This window comes from Bombina bombina, chromosome 6 (genome assembly GCF_027579735.1).
Source record: "Bombina bombina isolate aBomBom1 chromosome 6, aBomBom1.pri, whole genome shotgun sequence".
NCBI lineage: Eukaryota > Metazoa > Chordata > Amphibia > Anura > Bombinatoridae > Bombina > Bombina bombina.
Window position 1 is genome coordinate 470,712,164 of NC_069504.1, and position 17,559 is coordinate 470,729,722.

Sequence of the window (17,559 nt, forward strand, 5' to 3'; positions counted from 1 at the left end):
TCTTGGCCAAGACTAGGCGTTCAATCTCCACGCAGTCAGCCTCAGAGAATCAAGATTTTGATGTTGAAAAGGACCATGTTCCAGCAAATCCCTGCGACAGGGTAACCTCCACAGCGTAGAGGATGACATCCCCACCAGATCCGCAAACCAAGTCCTCCATGGCCACGATGGAGCAATCAGAATGGCCGAAGCTCGCTCCTGTTTGATTTGTGCTACTACACAAGGTAGAAGTGGTAACGGTGAAAAAATGTAAGCTAGGCTGAACCCCCAAGGCACCACCAAGGCATCTATCAGCTCTGCCTGGCGATCCCTGGACCTCGCAATTGCAATTGAGTCTGGACTCCATGAGAACTATCTCCGGCGATCCCCACCTGAGACAAATCTCTGCAAACACTTTGGGGTGGAGAGACCATTCCCCCGGATGGAAGGATTGCCTGCTGAGAAAATCTGCTTTCCAGTTGTCAACACCTGGAATGTGAATCGCTGAGAGCGAGCAGTTGTGGGACTCCGCCTACTCCAAGATCCAAGACACCTCCCTCATGGCTAGGGAGCTCCTCGTACCCCCCTGATAGTTGATGTAAGCCACAAGGTAATGTTATCAGTCTGGAATCTGATGAAGCTGAACAACCACAGAGGAGGCCATGTCTTCAGAGCACTGTAGATTGCTCGGAGTTCCAGAATATTTATCGGAAGAAGAGACTCCTCCCGGGTCCATTTTCCTTGTGCCATCCTAGCACCCCAAACAGCTCCCTATCCTGCCAGACTTGCATCCGTGGTCACAATCTCCCAGGACGGTCTCAAGAAGGATGTCCCCCTGGACATTTGCTCTGGACGGATCCACCAAGAGAGGGAAATCCGAGTCCGAGCATCCGTGGATATCTGCTGTGATAGATCTGAATGATCGCCGTTCCACTGTCTTAACATGCACAATTGAAGAGGTCTGAGATGGATCCTGGCGAATGGAATGATGTCTATGCTGGAAACCATGAGTCTGATCAACTCCATACACTGAGCCACGAGGGGCTTGAGGAGGACTGAAGAACAAGACAAGAGGACGCAATCTTCCTGTATCGATGGTCTGTGAGAAATATTTTCATGGACATAGAGTCTATTATAGTGCCCAGGAACTCCACCCTGAACTTTCCTGAGTTGATTTTCCAACAGTGAGATTGGAGCAAAAGAAGAAGAGCCCTCGAATGATCCTCTGCGAGACTTAGCGACGGCGCCTGGACTAGGATTTCGTCCAGATAGGGCGCCACAACAATGCCTCTGGCCACTGCAAGTAGCGACCCCAGAACCTTCGTGAAGACTCTCGGGGCTGTCGCAAAACCAAAGGGGAGGGCCACAAACTGGAAGTGTTGGTTCAGAAACGCAAATCTTAGGAACTTGAAGTGGTCCCTGAGAATTGGCACATGAAGGTAAGCGTCCTTCAAGTCTATAGTTGTCATGAACCCTCCCTCTTGAAAAGATCTGATCGTTTCCATTTTGAACGATGGAACACTCAGAAACTTGTTTAAACACTTTAGGTCCAGAATCGGGCAGAGCGTGCCCTCCTTCTTTGGAACCACAAAAAGATTTGAATAGTACCCTAGACCCCTTTCTGTTTGGGGTACTGGTACCATAACGCCGAAAGAGGAGAGATCCCTCACACACTCTAGAAAGGCCTCTCTCTTTTCTGGTCTTGAAGACAGGTTTGACAGGAGGAATCTGCCCCTGGGCGGACGGGATCTGAACCCTATCCTGTAACCCTGGACGACAACCTCCAGAACCCAAGGGTCCGGAACGTCCTGTAACCAGGCTTCTGAGAAGAGAGATTATCTGCCCCCTACTTGGTCCAGAGACCGGTCGGGGGCCACCCCTTCATGCCGATTTTGTCTCAGCGGGCTTCTTGCTCTGCTTAGACTTGTTCCAAGAATGAGCCAGCTTCCAAGTTCCCTTGGACTGGTTCGCTTTGGCGGCGAGATGCTGCCGCTGGACCTTGTCTGCACGAAAGGGACGAAAAGTAGATCCTTTAGGCTTAGCCTTCTTATCCTGCGGTAGGAAAGCTCCCTTGCCTCCCGTAACCGTGGATATGATCGAATACAATCCTGGACCGAACAGAATCTTTCCTTGAAAAGGAAACAACAGCCTTGATTAAGAGGTCATGTCCGCAGACCAAGACTTTAACCACAGAGCCCTGCGAGCTAAAACGAAAAAACCTGACACCTTAGTGTGCAGGCGAATAATTTGCATATTGGCATCACAGATGAAAGAATTGGCGACCTTCAGCGCCTTAATCTTATCCTGTATCTTGTCTATGAAAAACTCCCTCTCGACCATTTCACACAGGGATTCACACCAAAATGCTGCAGCTCCGGAAACTGCCGGCTGAACAACAAACCCTGTGTGTTGAAACATCTTCCTTAACATGTTTTCCAACTTTTTATCCATGAGCTCTTTAAACGACGAACTATCCTCGAGGGGAATAGTTGTCCGCTTCACGAGCGTGGAGATAGCACCATCCACCTTAGGGACAGTACCCCACAGCTCAAGCTGAGAGTCCGGAACGGGGAACAGTTTTTTAAAGGAAGAAGAAGGGGAAAATGAAGAACCTAATCGCTCCCATTCATTCTTAATAATATTAGCCATCTTAACAGGAACCGGGAAGGTGTGAAGCACCACCCTGTCCTCATATACCTTATCAAGCTTAGGAATCGCAGGTTCCTCCAGAAGCTTCAGTTCCGGAACCTCCAGAGTAGCAAACCCTTGCTTCAGCAAAAAGTGCAAATTCTCTATACTAAACCTAAAGTCAGGCTCCTCTGCAGCCGGAGGTTTAGATGACACGAACTCCGACCCAGAAAGGGCCTCCTCCGAAGAGTCGGAGTGGGCCTCGTCGTCGTATAATGACTCTGATACTTCCATAAGGGTAGACAACCCCTGGGCCGGGCCGCCATGATACGCCCAATGCTTGCGCTTAGCAGAACGTGGTAAGGCATGGATCACTTTCGATACCGCCGTTTGCAGTTGATCCGCAAAATGTGACGGCCAACGAATCTCTCCCGCAGGAGAAATAATCATGCCCTGGTGCGCTGCATGTACTCGTAGATGAATGTAGGGAACGCACCTCACGGGACGGGGAACCCTCAGAGGTGGACGGCTCAGTAGTACTAGACATCCGTTTACTTTTAAATGTCATAACTTTATTAAGGCATGTGGAACATAGTTGAGCAGGCTGTTCTACCAGAACCTCCTCACAATAAACACAAGAATTAGACCTTGTTAAAGAGGGAGAACCCTCTAACGCGTCAGAGTCCTCCATAGCTTGCACTGTAATTACAGACTAGATTAACTTAATAAATAGGCACCTTTATAACCTCCAATGGCCGGGGCAATCACCACCTCCTATGACCCGGACTAGAGAAACCGTTTCGTCTCCTGCACCACTGATCAACAGAGGAAGAGATATAGCCACACCCGGTCACATGGAATGCCTGGCAGGACCGCCCCTGCCTAAGGAGAAAACGTGCCAAAAAAGGGCCGCGCAATACTCCCGTAAGTCACCTGAAAGTTCCACACATTGCCAGAGCCTCATCTCGCACATAACGCAGTAATGACACAATAAACAATATCATGTATAAATCCCCCTGTTCAATAATCCCCTTTCCAGGAATATTAACCCTTGATTCTTTAAAGAAAAGAGTCGTCACACTGTGACCCTGTCTTCCGTGTTATCATTATATAATAAAAAAAATTAAACAATCTTACCAGAATCTACGCCGTGGAACAGGAACACGGCCCTTCAAGTGTGACAGGTTAGTAGCCCCACTCCTGACATGGACTTGAGTGTAAAAAGCAGGCAGCGAAACTTGTCAACGCGGATTGCTTGTAAAGCTGTTAATATGAGTCGGGATGGTTTCGCAGAAAAACTCTCCCTGCATCTCGGGACTCTAAATTTCGCCTAGGCTCTCACTGAGAGACTGACAGGACTACTTAAAACTCCAGTCCCAATGCGAAGAGTACTACCCTCCATAAGAGACTACTCCGATCTTCGGCACTTCTCTGCCATCCTCCTGTGACGAAAGGCAAAGAATTACTGGGGGATGAGGGAAGTGGGGGAGGTATTTAAGCCTTTGGCTGGGGTGTCTTTGCCTCCTCCTGGTGGCCAGGTTCTTAATTCCCAACAGTAATGAATGAAGCCGTGGACTTTCCATCCCCTTTAGATGGAAACCTCCCCCACCTTCTCCATCCCCCAGTCATTCTGCCGAGGGAACAAGGAACAGTAGGAGAAATATCAGGGTGAAAAAGGTGCCAGAAGAAAAAACAATTAAAATTTAGGGCCGCCCACCGGAAAGCACGGGCGGGAGCTGTGGACTCTCCCTGTATCGAAGGAAAGAAAATTATCTGGTAAGTCATAATTTATGTTTTCCTTCTAAATACAGGGAGAGTCCACAGCTGCATTCATTACTTGTGGGAAAATTATACCTAAGCTACAGAGGACACTGAATGCTAACGGGAGGGACAAATAAGAGGTGGCCCAATCTGAGGGCACCACAGCCTGCAAAAAAGCAACTCCCGAAGGCTTCCAGAGAAGCAAAAATATAGAAAAATAATGTTAGGATGATAGGAGGACTAAGTAGCAGTCCAACAATCAGAACCATAGGAACTCATGTCAGAGACCCCCAAAGATGTCACCGCACTCAAACTGAGTCATAGACCTCTGAGGTGGCTTGTGTCCCACTGTCTCCTAAAGCCAGCTAAACACACACCTCTACCAACAAAAAGGAAGTTAATCAGCTTATAAACCTTGTACTCCCCAGACCTAATGGAAAAAACAGAATATTCTGATAAAGTCTGAAACAAACATCACGTTAAGATTCCCCAAAAAAAGAGGAGAACCTCATCCCATTTGGACAATGGATAGACAACCATCCAGGGAGAAATAAACTCGTATAGCCCTATTAGAAGGGAGAACTCAAGAAGGAAAACATATTGCAATAGTTGCAACACATGAACTATAACACGTGGAAACACCACTACAGACTAAATAGGTCCTTGAATAAGATTCAAAACCACCTTCTGTACAGGTACAAAGGAAAACCGATTTAACTCCTGAAGGACACTCTAACCCAAAAGGAGCAGGAAATAGACCTGCCAACCCTGCTGCAGGCAGTGCCCTAGCAAAATAACAACACTTGGAAGATCAATGATTTCTGGAACCAAGTACCAACAGATAGCAAAAACTACCTGTGAAAACATACCAGAGAAAGGAACCATAACTTGGTCCATCAGCAACCTTCCGCTCGCCAGGCAGCTAGGCCAACCCAGATTATCTTGGCAGGCTGCCCCACGAACAAGAACGAGCTAGACAACCCCTTCACCCACTAATTTTAGAGGGGAAGAAGATACTCTAGGGATCCAGAAGAAAGTCCGGACAAGCTAGGTCCTCTCGACACAAGAAGGGAGACCTCCACTCATAAAGTAGGAGACGAGTAACCAGAAAACAAAACTGAAGGAAAGACCGAAAACCTTCCCGAAAAGAACACAGTCTCTCGTCTAGGTCTCAGCGAACCCTCGCAAATTGCCCCAGGAGGCGCAAGAGACCTTGACCCGGTAGATCCCCACAACAAGGGAACTCCCATAAGTGAAGCCTTTAAACCTTGAAAACGCACTCACGGGCAATAAAAAGAGCAACAGTCTCTCAGACGAGATGCAAAACCACAGAGATAACCAGGCTACACTGGAATGCTCTAGGCCAGAAAGATATCTTCAGCCTAAATCCCGATGGAAAGAACCGCAAATTCTCACTGACCGAAGAGATTTAATAAGCTCTGTCAAAAAGCATCGGACCCGGAAAGGATAGGAAAAACTTCTCCCCTTATTGGGCCACACCAACAGTGTAAAGACACTGTGTAGGGTAACGGGACAAGACTTCAAAAGTCAGAAGAAAAGCAAAGTGCAGTAAGGGCGCTATCAGCTAAAGATACCTATATGAGTATTATTTATTAAAGTAGCTAGAAAGAACTTATAAGAGATAAATAAATTCTATGCAAGCTACTGAATGTGCAAAAAATATTTAATGAGATGGTTCCATAAAAATGATTACAGAATAAAAACTAATATAAACATTAATATAAAATAATTGGGTAGATAGCAGATTCTCTTGTCATAAAACATTGTTATTGAGTAAGGTCAGATGGTAAATATGAACCGAACAAATATAGAGATCATATCAGTTTACAGAGCAATATTAACCACTTATTGGTTACATTTGTAATAAACCATTCTCTATGCTATCTTTTTTTGAAATGCAATATTTGACAAACTTATGCAAATAAAAACTTATGCCAATAAAAAACTTTGCTACCAACTGGTTGAAATCAATCTCTAAAATTCATAAAAACAATAAAAAGTTCATTGATATGAGTAAGAGTCCATTACGGCTGACTGAGATTTAAAGTAGTGAAGTGGTGCAATAGTGGTTTTCAAGGATCGTACCTTTTTAGGCTGTTAAGTAATGATTTTCAAGGATCGTACCTTTTTATGCTGTTTAGACTGCAGGGTATCCAAATTCGTCCTGCGTCTTATCAGATGTATATCACAGTTAACAGCTGCTGTATAATATCGTACCTTTCAGCTTGCTCATCGAGGGCCGTAAGGTATCAGAAGCTTCCTGCAATGTATCACGGTTGGTGTGTGTCTCGTGCTTTTGGCATCCACCAAGGTAATGTCCGACTGGAACCTGATAAATCGGGACGACCCCAGGTGGGGCCAAGCCCTCAGAGCGTTGCATATCGCTCAAAGTTCCAGAATATTTATTGGTAGAGTCGACTCCACTAGAGTCCACATGCCCTGTGCCCTTCTGGCACCCTAAACAGCTCCCCATCTTGACAGACTTGCGTCCGTGGTCACAATCTCCCAGGATGGCCTACAGAAGGATGTCCCCTGGGCCAACTGTCCCGGACGGATCCACCAAGAGAGGGATTCCCTCACTCGGTTGTCCAGAGAGATCTGTTGGGATAGATCTGAGTGATCGCCATTCCATTGTCTCAACATGCATAACTGAAGAGGTCTGAGATGGAACCTGGCGAACGGAATGACATCTATGCTGGATACCATGAGCCCAATCACCTCCATACACCTTTGCCATAGATGGCCTTGAGGAGGTCTGAAGGGAAAGACAGCTGGACACAATCTTGGAACGTCTCTGCTCTGTCAAGAATATCTTCATCGATATGGAATCTATTATCGTACCCAGGAACTCCACTTGTTGCTGGGAACCAGATAACTCTTTTCTTCGTTTATCTTCCATCCATGGGATCGAGGAGAAGAAGAAGAGCCCTTGAGTGGTCCTCCGTGAGACTGCAGGACGGAGCCTGGGTCAGAATATCGTCCAGATAAGGAGCCACAGCAATACATCTTGCTCTCGCTACCGCAAGCAGCGCCCTCAGAACCTTCGTAAAGACACTTGGGGAAGTCGCCAGACCGAACGGTAGGGCCACAAACTGGAAGTGTTAGTTCAGAAACGTGAATCTTAGGAACCTGATGTGGTCCCTGTGGATTGACACGTGAAGGTAGGAATCCTTCAAGTCTATTGTCGTCATAAATTGCCCCTTTTGAACTCGGGGCAGAATCGTTCTGATCGTCTTAATTTTGAACGATGGGACTGATAGAAACTTGTTTAGGCACTTTAGGTCCAGAATTGGGCGGAATGTGCCCTCATTCTTTGGGACCAAGAGAAAATTTGAATAGTACCCTAGACCCCTTTCTGCTAGATGTACTGGGAAGAATACTCCGAGAGAAGAGAGATCCCTCATGCACTCTAGAAAGGCGTCTCTCTTCTCTGGTCTTGAGGATAGGTTTGACAGGAGGAATCTGCCCTGGGTGATAACCTCCAGAACCAAAGGATCCTGTACGTCTCTCATCCAAGCCTCTGTGAACAGAGATAGTCTGCCCCCTACGCGATCCAGCAACGGATCAGGGGCCGCCCCTTCCTGCCGACTTTGTCTCGGCGGGCTTCTTGCTCTGCTTGGACTTGTTCCAAGACATAGCTGGCTTCCAAGATTCCTTGAACTGCTCGGTCTTCACAGCAGGCTGCTGGCGTTGAGTCCAAAAGAAAGGGATGAAAAGTAGAGCCCTTAGGCTTATTTTTCTTATAACAAAAAAGATAGGACTACACTAAGTGGTTGTATGTCCAAAAAAAGAAAGAGGTGCGCCTATTTCATGCTACTCCTTATGAGGTATTACATTTGGAATATGATATATTACTATAAAATTGTTAAATAATTATATATTATATAATGATGACCAATATAATTCCAAATGACAACGAGTATGAAATATATGTAAATATGTATACTTAAACACAGTCCTTAGTGGTGTATAAGCAAGTGTCCATAGGTACAAATGGTGTCACAAAACGGAGGTCCAAAAAAGCTCCAGACGGATAGCGGCTCTCTCCACAATAAACAATGACAGTATCCCTCGTCCTGAAAAGACAAAGAATAGGCGCTCTGGTGCAGATAAACCTAAAACAATGCGAGATCTTCCACTGTAATGTAAACTTGATACTCACAAGTGTATTTGCACATCTAGTGCAATACTGAACAAGCCGAAGCTTCAGAGACGCTCGGCTGACTCACTCTCTCCCGGTCAGCTGCTTACAACGGTCACGCCCCTGTAAGGGATAGGAGGACAAGACACCCTTGGTGCAGATTACCCCGACCAATGTCGGACAAACAACAGTTAGCTGAGGATTAATACTCACAAACGAATTTGCACAATCAGTGCAATATCAAGCGGACCGAAACTTTTGAGCCGTTCGGCTGACTCCCTTCAAGTAAAACAGCTGCTTTTCAGGTTGCAGAATCAATGTTCAGGGCTGGCTGCCGCACTTGGAAACAACGCTGCTCCAGGGAGATACAAAAACTCTGCTCTTATTGTACCAATAGGAGTAGATAGAAGCAAAACTTGTGGTTGCTATATTAGAAAGCTTTGGGTAAAGAATGGTGTGTCCAAGCAAGGTAGAACAAATATAAAACTTTTATTAAAAACTTTAAAATGCTTCGCTACGCGTTTCTCGGCTACAAGCCGTTTCATCAGGCTACATAAATTTGTGAACTACCTTGCTGTCTTAAAAGGGCTATGCTAGCCAATCGAGAGTGGACAAACATTACACACCCACATTACACATATGTACTAATTAAGTTAAAGGATTGCCTATGACGTGGGTTATGGAACTGACAAAATATAAATTCTGTTCAAAATGATAAATGGATATACAAAAACATGTGTATATAATTGTATATAAATCTTTATAACCGCGTATAAAGTGCAACCTAAAGTAAATCAATTATGTTTTATATAAATATTAATGTTGTTACTATTAAGATCTGTTAGATATGGTATATATGTGCCATGTTTTTGTATATCCATTTATCATTTTGAACAGAATTTATATTTTGTCAGTGCCATAACCCACGTCATAGGCAATCCTTTAACTTAATTAGTACATATGTGTAATGTGGGTGTGTAATGTTTGTCCACTCTCGATTGGCTAGCATAGCCCTTTTAAGACAGCAAGGTAGTTCACAAATTTATGTAGCCTGATGAAACGGCTTGTAGCCGAGAAACACGTAGCGAAGCATTTTAAAGTTTTTAATAAAAGTTTTATATTTGTTCTACCTTGCCTGGACACACCATTCTTTACCCAAAGCTTTCTAATATAGCAACCACAAGTTTTGCTTTTATCTACTCCTATTGGTACAATAAGAGCTTTACAGTTTTTGTATCTCCCTGGAGCAGCATTGTTTCCAAGTGTGGCAGCTAGCCCTGAACATTGATTCTGCAACCTGAAAAGCAGCTGTTTTAACTGAAGGGAGTCAGCGAACGGCTCAAAAGTTTCGTTCCGCTTGATATTGCACTGATTGTGCAAATTCGTTTGTGAGTATTAATCCTCAGCTAACTGTTGTTTGGCCGACATTGGTCGGGGTAATCTGCACCAAGGGTGTCTTGTCCTCCTATCCCTTACAGGGGCGTGACCGTTGTAAGCAGCTAATCGGGAGAGAGTGAGTCAGCCGAGCAGCTCTGAAGCTTCGGCTTGTTCAGTATTGCACTAGATGTGCAAATACACTTGTGAGTACCAAGTTTACATTACAGTGGAAGATCTCGCATTGTTTTAGGTTTATCTGCACCAGAGCGCCTCTTCTTTGTCTTTTCAGGACGAGGGATATTATTATTCTTATGCTGCGGAAGGAAAGCAACCATGCCTCCCGTGACCGTGGATATGATAAGAGTCCAGGCCTGGACCAAAAAGAACTTTCCCCTGAAACGGAAAGGATAGTCATCTAGACTTGGAAGTCATGTCAGCAGACCACGACTTTAACCACAGAGCCCTATAGGCTAAAACAGAGAAACCTGATGTCTTAGAATTCAGCCGAAAAACCTGCATATTTGTATCACAGATAAAGAAATGTGCGACCCTTAAGGCCTTAATTTTTTCCTGTATCTCCCCTAGGGGAGTCTCCACCTTGACCATAGATGACAGTGCGTCACACCAATAGGCAGCCGCTCCAGCCACCGCAGCGATCGCCGCTACCGGTTGGAAAACAAACCCTGTGAGTTGGAACATCTTTCTCAACATGGATTCCAACTTTTTATCCATGGGCTCTTTGAACGACAAACTATCCTCGAGGGGTATAGTCGTATGCCTAGCGAGTGTGGAGATCGCTCCATCCACCTTAGGAATAGCCCCCCATTGCTCAACCTGAGAGTCTGGAACGGGGAAAAGGATTCTTAAAAGAGGTAAAGTGAGAAAAGGACGAGCCCAGTTTCTCCCACTCATTTTATAATAATCGTAGCCATCTTCACGGGAATTGGGAAGGTCTGAGGCACCACCCTATCCTCGTAAACCCTATCTAGGTTAGGGATCAAAGGTTCTTCCGGAAGTTTCGGTTCCGGAACCTCCAACGTAGCAAGCACTTCTTTCAGTAAAAAGTGCAAATGCTCCATCTTAAACTTAAAGACGCAAATGCTCCATCTTAAACTTAATGACGCCGATTCCGTCCAAGAGAGAGCACCCTCCGACAAGTCGGAGGTGTCCTCCTTGTCAGATAATCTCTCAGAGACATCCAACAGAGTAGATGACCCCTGGAAAGGAAAGCTATGTCTTTCCCTTTGCTTGCGCTTCACAGGGCGTGGTAGGGCATGGAAGGCCGCAGAAACCGCCTCTTGCAACTGGGCAGCGAAATCTGGCAGCCAGGAGGCCCCTCTGTCACGGATACCAGACGGCTAAGGCTAACCCCCACCCCCCTACAACCTCACCCCTGTTGTTTCTCAGTGGTTTTGGGTTCCTCAGAGCAACCACAATCTCTGGAAGCTTTTGGTTGCTTGGTTTTTGTCACGGATACCAGGCTGCAAGGGTTAAATCCCTACCGCCTATAGCCTCACCCCTGTTGTTATCTAGTCTAGGTTTGAAGTGTCTTTCTGTTATTGCGTGAGTCATCCATTGTCCTTTTGTAAGTCAGGATGTGATTAGAATCTTGTTTAACTAACCATTGTCTGATGTTTGTCTCATTGTATAATATTTGTTTCTATTTGTGTAGTAACTACCCCCATTTGTTGGAAATGTATAAAAGCTGTGTTTTCTGTGCAATAAAGCAGTTCTTATTTCACCTAAATGCTAGTCTGTCTAGTTATTTGGGTGAGCTCCTGCTACAATCACTTGCCTGGGCTATATAGCAGCCTGTTCCAGGCAGAGGAAGGACACTCTGGCAGAGCTACCTAGTCTGGGTAGCTGGAGTCTGCCACAGAGTGGGACCCTGAGTACTAGTGCTGTCAGGCATCAGGGGTGGCTACAGGCTGTGGTCACTTGCCAGCTACATAGCTGCAGTCGGCAGGGAGGAAGCAGGACCCCTTTGGCGGAGCTACCCAGTTGGGGTAGCCGGGGTATCCGTCACATTGGCTGGCAGCTGTGGGATCTGCTTCTTTCACACAATTCCTGCTGACAGAGAAGGGTCACAGTAGCTGGTAACTATGGAAGCCGAGTACCTAAGGAGAGTACAGGAGGCACTGACCCAGCTGGATGGTCCTGGTTCTGAACTGGAGACAGTCGGTCTCTCTCCCCAGTGGCAGAGCCATCTCCTGGGAGCGGAGGTAGTTGTCCTCCCGCCCCGTAAACAGAACCCCTTCCTGGGAGAGGAGACAGTCGGTCTCTCTCCCCAGCGGCAGAGCCAGGAGCCAGGAGAGGAGACAGTCGGTCTCTCTCCTCAGCGGCAGAGCCAGGAGCCGGGAGAGGAGACAGTCTGTCTTTCTCCCCAGCGGCAGAGCCAGGAGCTGGGAGAGGAGACAGTCGGTCTCTCTCCCCAGCGGCAGAGCCATCCCCTCGGAGCGGAGGTAGTCGTCCTCCCTCCCCGTAAGCACAACCCCTTTCTGGGAGAGGAGACAGTCGGTCTCTCTCCCCAGCGGCAGATCCATCCTTCGGGAGCGGAGGTAGTCGTCCTCCCTCCCCTTAGAGAGAAGCCCTTGCAGGGAGAGACGGGTATCGATATCTCTCCCCAGCGGCCGAATCCCTTTCTGGGAGAAGAGACAGTTGGTCTCTCTCCCCAGCAGCAGCACAGTTTCCCATAGGGCAGAGGTAGCAGACCTCCCTCCCCAGCGGTAGATCTCCTTCTCGGGAATAGAGACAGACGGAGTCTCCCCTCAGTAGCTTGGCAGGTTCTCTACCCTTTTCTTGTGGGACAGCAATTGTTTTGGAGCCGGCCTTAGAAAACTTGTTCGGGACGTTGCCTTATGTGACTATCCCTGCACCCAGGGCACAGGGTATAAACCTCAGCAGGAACCCTCCCCCAGGATGCCCCAAGCTCAGGAGAGATGGGATAACCTCTCCCAGCAACCGAGAAGTGGAGGGCCACCGTCGGACAGCCCCAGGCCGACCCGTTAAGGGTCTAGCTGTGTCTGCCGAACTGGAGGGGGGAAGATGTCATGGATACCAGACGGCTAAGGCTACCCCCCACCCCCCTACAACCTCACCCCTGTTGTTTCTCAGTGGTTTTGGGCTCCTCAGGGCAACCACAATCTCTGGAAGCTTTTGGTTGCATGTTTTTTGTCACGGATACCAGGCTGCAAGGGTTAAACCCCTACCCCCTATAACCTCACCCCTGTTGTTATCTAGTCTAGGTGTGAAGTGTCTTTCTGTTATTGTGAGAGTCATCCATTGTCCTTTTGTAAGTCAGGATGTGATTAGAATCTTGTTTAACTAACCATTGTCTGATGTTTGTCTCATTGTATAATATTTGTTTCTATTTGTGTAGTAACTACCCCCATTTGTTGGAAATGTATAAAAGCTGTTTTTTCTGTGCAATAAAGCAGTTCTTATTTCACCTGAATGCTAGTCTGTCTAGTTATTTGGGTGGGCTCCTGCTACAATCACTTGCCTGGGCTACATAGCAGCCTGTTCCAGGCAGAGGAAGGACACTCTGGCAGAGCTACCTAGTCTGGGTAGCTGGAGTCTGCCACAGGGTGGGATCCTGAGTACTAGTGCTGTCGGGCATCAGGGGTGGCTACAGGCTGTGGTCACTTGCCAGATACATAGCTGCAGTCGGCAGGGAGGAAGCAGGACCCCTTTGGCGGAGCTACCCAGTCGGGGTAGCCGGGGTATCCGTCACACCCTCCCATGGGAGGATTAGTAGGGCCTTGGGGAGCTACATGTGTAATCGGAGATGAATGATGGGAACGCACCTCGTGGGACGGAGAACCCTCAGAGGTGGATGGCTCAGTAGTACTAAATATCTTATTCTTCTTAGATATTGTAATATTATCAAAGCATGTGGAACATAGTTGAGCAGGCGGTTCAACCTGTACCTCCTCACAATAAACACAGGTATTAGATTTATTTAAAGATGGAGTATCCTCTAACATATCAGAGTCCTCCATAGCTTGCACCTTTAATACGGACTGTGATAGATTAAATGGCACCTTTATACACCAATGGCGGGGGGAATTACCACCCACCACCTCCTATGACCTGAACCACAGAGAAACCATTACGTCTCCCGCAAAGGCTGATCAGGAAAGAGGAAGTTGAAGAGGCCACACCCGGTCACATGGAGTGTCATGCAGGACCACCCCTGCACTATAGAGAAAAACGCCCCCAAAAAAGGCCACGCCGATCTTCACCAGACTGTTCACACATTGCTAGAGCCCCTTCTCACACATGAAATAATATTAACACAATAAAGATATTATGCATAAATCCCCCCCTGTTCAATAATCCCCTTTACAGGGATATTAACCCTTGATTCTATCAGATAAAAGGAGACACACTGTGATCCTGTCTTCTTGAGTTATCATATGTGTATAAATTAAATGATCTTACCAGAATCTATGCCGTGGAACAGGAACACAGCCTTTCAAGTGTGACAGGTTAGTAGCATCGCTCCTGACATGGACTTAATAGCAGAAAGCAGGCAGCGAAACTCGTCAACACTGATTGCTTATGGAGCTGTCAATCTAAGTCGGGATGTTTTCGCAGAGTCGACACTCCCTGCATCTCCGGACTTTCACCCATGCTCTCACTGAGATGCTGACAGGACTACTTAAAACTCCAGTCCCATTGCGAAGAGTACTACCCTCCATAAGAGACTTCCGACACTTCTCTGCCAACCTCCTGTAACAAAAGGCAAAGAATGACTGGGGGATGAGGGGAGTGGGGGAGATATTTAAGCCTTTGGCTGGGGTGTCTTTGCCTCCTCCTGGTGGCCAGGTTCTTATTTCCCACAAGTAATGAATGAAGCAGTGGACTCTCCTCCCATTAAGATGGAAATACAAATAGTTAGTTTATTTTTTTCACCTTTAAAAATTCCACTATAGCGTGTCTGCGATACAGGCACACCCCTAGCATGGGGCAGACAGCACCCCCCCCCTCTCAGCCAATTGGAAGTGTGATGTAAATTTAAACTGTTGCCAACCAGCTTGACGTGAGCGAACACTAGTTCTCAAGAGCACAGGCACGGGAGAGGTGTTACGTACTTATTATAATGTACTTCATTATTGCAGTGAAGTCAGCGGTATCCCAGCGAATGCGCAAAGCCAACACACTCACAGTGAACGAGTGGAACACTGAAGACATGGTGAGCAATGAACATATGCTTCTGAAACTTTAGAGTTTGGTAAGGGGGCTTCAATTACTCACACAATTATATTAAACATAAAAATCTGCTTTGCTCATCAATCTTATCCACATGGACTATTTTTATTAATTCTGAAGAAAGCATTTATGCATAAATAAATTTAGAGTACACTGTCCCTTTAAGCACATATAAAAACACATAATAAAGAATAAAATTCCATTTATCATAAATTCCAGCCAGCAAGCATAGAATAAAATGCATTCATAATAATTTAAGGAACCTACACAATAAATGAGATAGTTATAAGGATGCTTTCCATACATAGAATACCCTTATAAATATACAAATAAGAACAATAAGCATACAAAGTCACATAATCGGTACATGGCAGCCCTTTAGTTAGACAATGTAAATAATTGTAAATAAGTATAAATTCATATAGTTGTATAATGTTTGCATATTATTTGCTATTGACTGAGTTAGAACTTTGAAGAGACAACTGGCAAGTTTTAATACCAAGTTAATTTGAGACAGAACTATGAGTCTCAACTTCAAATGTCACCAAGAAGAAAAATGTAAGCATCCTTTTTATCCAACACAAAGAATGTTGACAATTGTACTTAGATTTTTTTTTTATTATTGTTCTATCAAAAATAAGTAATTTAACAATTTATTACAGATTGTTGTTTTTTTGTGTTTTTTTCTTTTTCAAAATGTATGTTCCTGTCCTGAAAAGAACATGGACAGTTGTCTTTTGTAGCCAGTGAGCATAGTAGTGCTAATAATGCACAAACCTGCATCTCCTATTAGTTTATTTAAAAAAAAAAAAGAAAACAATATCCCTTTAAGTATATCAATCTAATATTTTGTAGCAAAAAAAACATTACCTCACATTTTTTCTTTCATGATTCAGATAGAGCATGCAATTTTAATCAACTTTCTAATTTACTCCTATTATCTATTTTTCTTTGTTCTCATGTTATCTCGATTTGAAAAAGCAGCAATAAAAGGTTAGGAGCCAGACCATTGTTAGTTCAGCACCTTGGTAGTGCTTGCTGATTGGTTTGCTACATTTAGCCACAAAGAACAAAGAAAAATTGATAATAGGAGTAAATTAGAAAGGTGCTTAAAATCTCATGCTCTATCTGAATCATGAAAGAAAACAATTGGGTTTAGTATCCCTTTAACTCTTTGGGCCAAATTAACATAAATCTATGTCATGCAGTACATAGCCCAGGCATGCCACATACCGTAGATCTATGTCCATAATAAATGAAGCCCAAGCAGTCTCACTTCCAGCATCTGCCTTCATATGGTAACGGAGCTTGATCAGTGTGCTCCACTACCATATGAAGGCAGTTTGACAGAATGTTACATCGGTGACATACTGTCTGTAATTATCTCTGTTGGTGCCAGCGGGAGGGAAGGAGTGAAGTGGGTGGGCGGTCCAGTAGTAGGGGGGGGAGTGGGAATGACAATATGCTACAGACCAAAATTGTGAAAGGAGCAACAGGGATGGGATGCTACACTACAGAAATGTGTGGAATGTGGGTTGGGGGTTCCCTACATAACTATCCCGGGGAGGAGGGAGTTGGGAGGACCCCTACACTACAGAAAAAATAAATACATTTTAAAACAAACAAATAAAAAAGTAAATTTATGCTTACCTGATAAATTGATTTCTTCTACGATATGACGAGTCCACGGATTTCATCCTTACTTGTGGGATATTAACCTCGTGCTAACAGGAAGTAGCAAAGAGCACCACAGCAGAGCTGTATATATAGCCCCTCCCTTCCCTCCACCTCCAGTCATTCGACCGAAGTTAGGAAGAGAAAAAAAAAAGCCAAAGGTGCAGAGGTGACTGAAGTTTATAAAAAATAAAATATAATCTAAATCTATCTTAAAAATGACAGGGTGGGCCGTGGACTCGTCATATCGTAGAAGAAATCAATTTATCAGGTAAGCATAAATTTACTTTTCTTCTACAAGATATGACGAGTCCACAGATTTCATCCATACTTGTGGGATACAATACCAAAGCTACAGGACACGGATGAAAGGGAGGGACAAGACAGGAACCTAAACGGAAGGCACCACTGCTTGAAGAACCTTTCTCCCAAAACCAGCCTCAGATGAAGCAAAAGTATCAAATTTGTAAAATTTGGAAAAAGTGTGAAGAGACGACCAAGTTGCAGCCTTGCAAATCTGTTCAGCAGAAGCATCTTTTTTAAATGCCCATGAGGAAGCCACAGCCCTAGTGGAATGAGCCGTAATTCTTTCAGGAGGCTGCTGTCCAGCAGTCTCATACGCCAGACGGATGATACTCTTCAGCCAAAAAAGAAAGAGAGGTAGCCATAGCTTTCTGACCCCTACGCTTTCCAGAAAAAACAATGAATAATGAAGATGATTGACGGAAAACCTTAGTCGTCTGCAAGTAAAACTTCAGGGCACA

The 17,559-nt window shown here is 45.3% G+C and overlaps 1 protein-coding gene across 1 annotated transcript in view; it reads right to left on the bottom strand.

Moving 5' to 3' along the window:
- SCAPER (S-phase cyclin A associated protein in the ER) overlaps nt 1-17,559 on the bottom strand; it is a 907,354-nt gene that overhangs the window by 756,744 nt on the left and 133,051 nt on the right. The window lies entirely within an intron of this gene.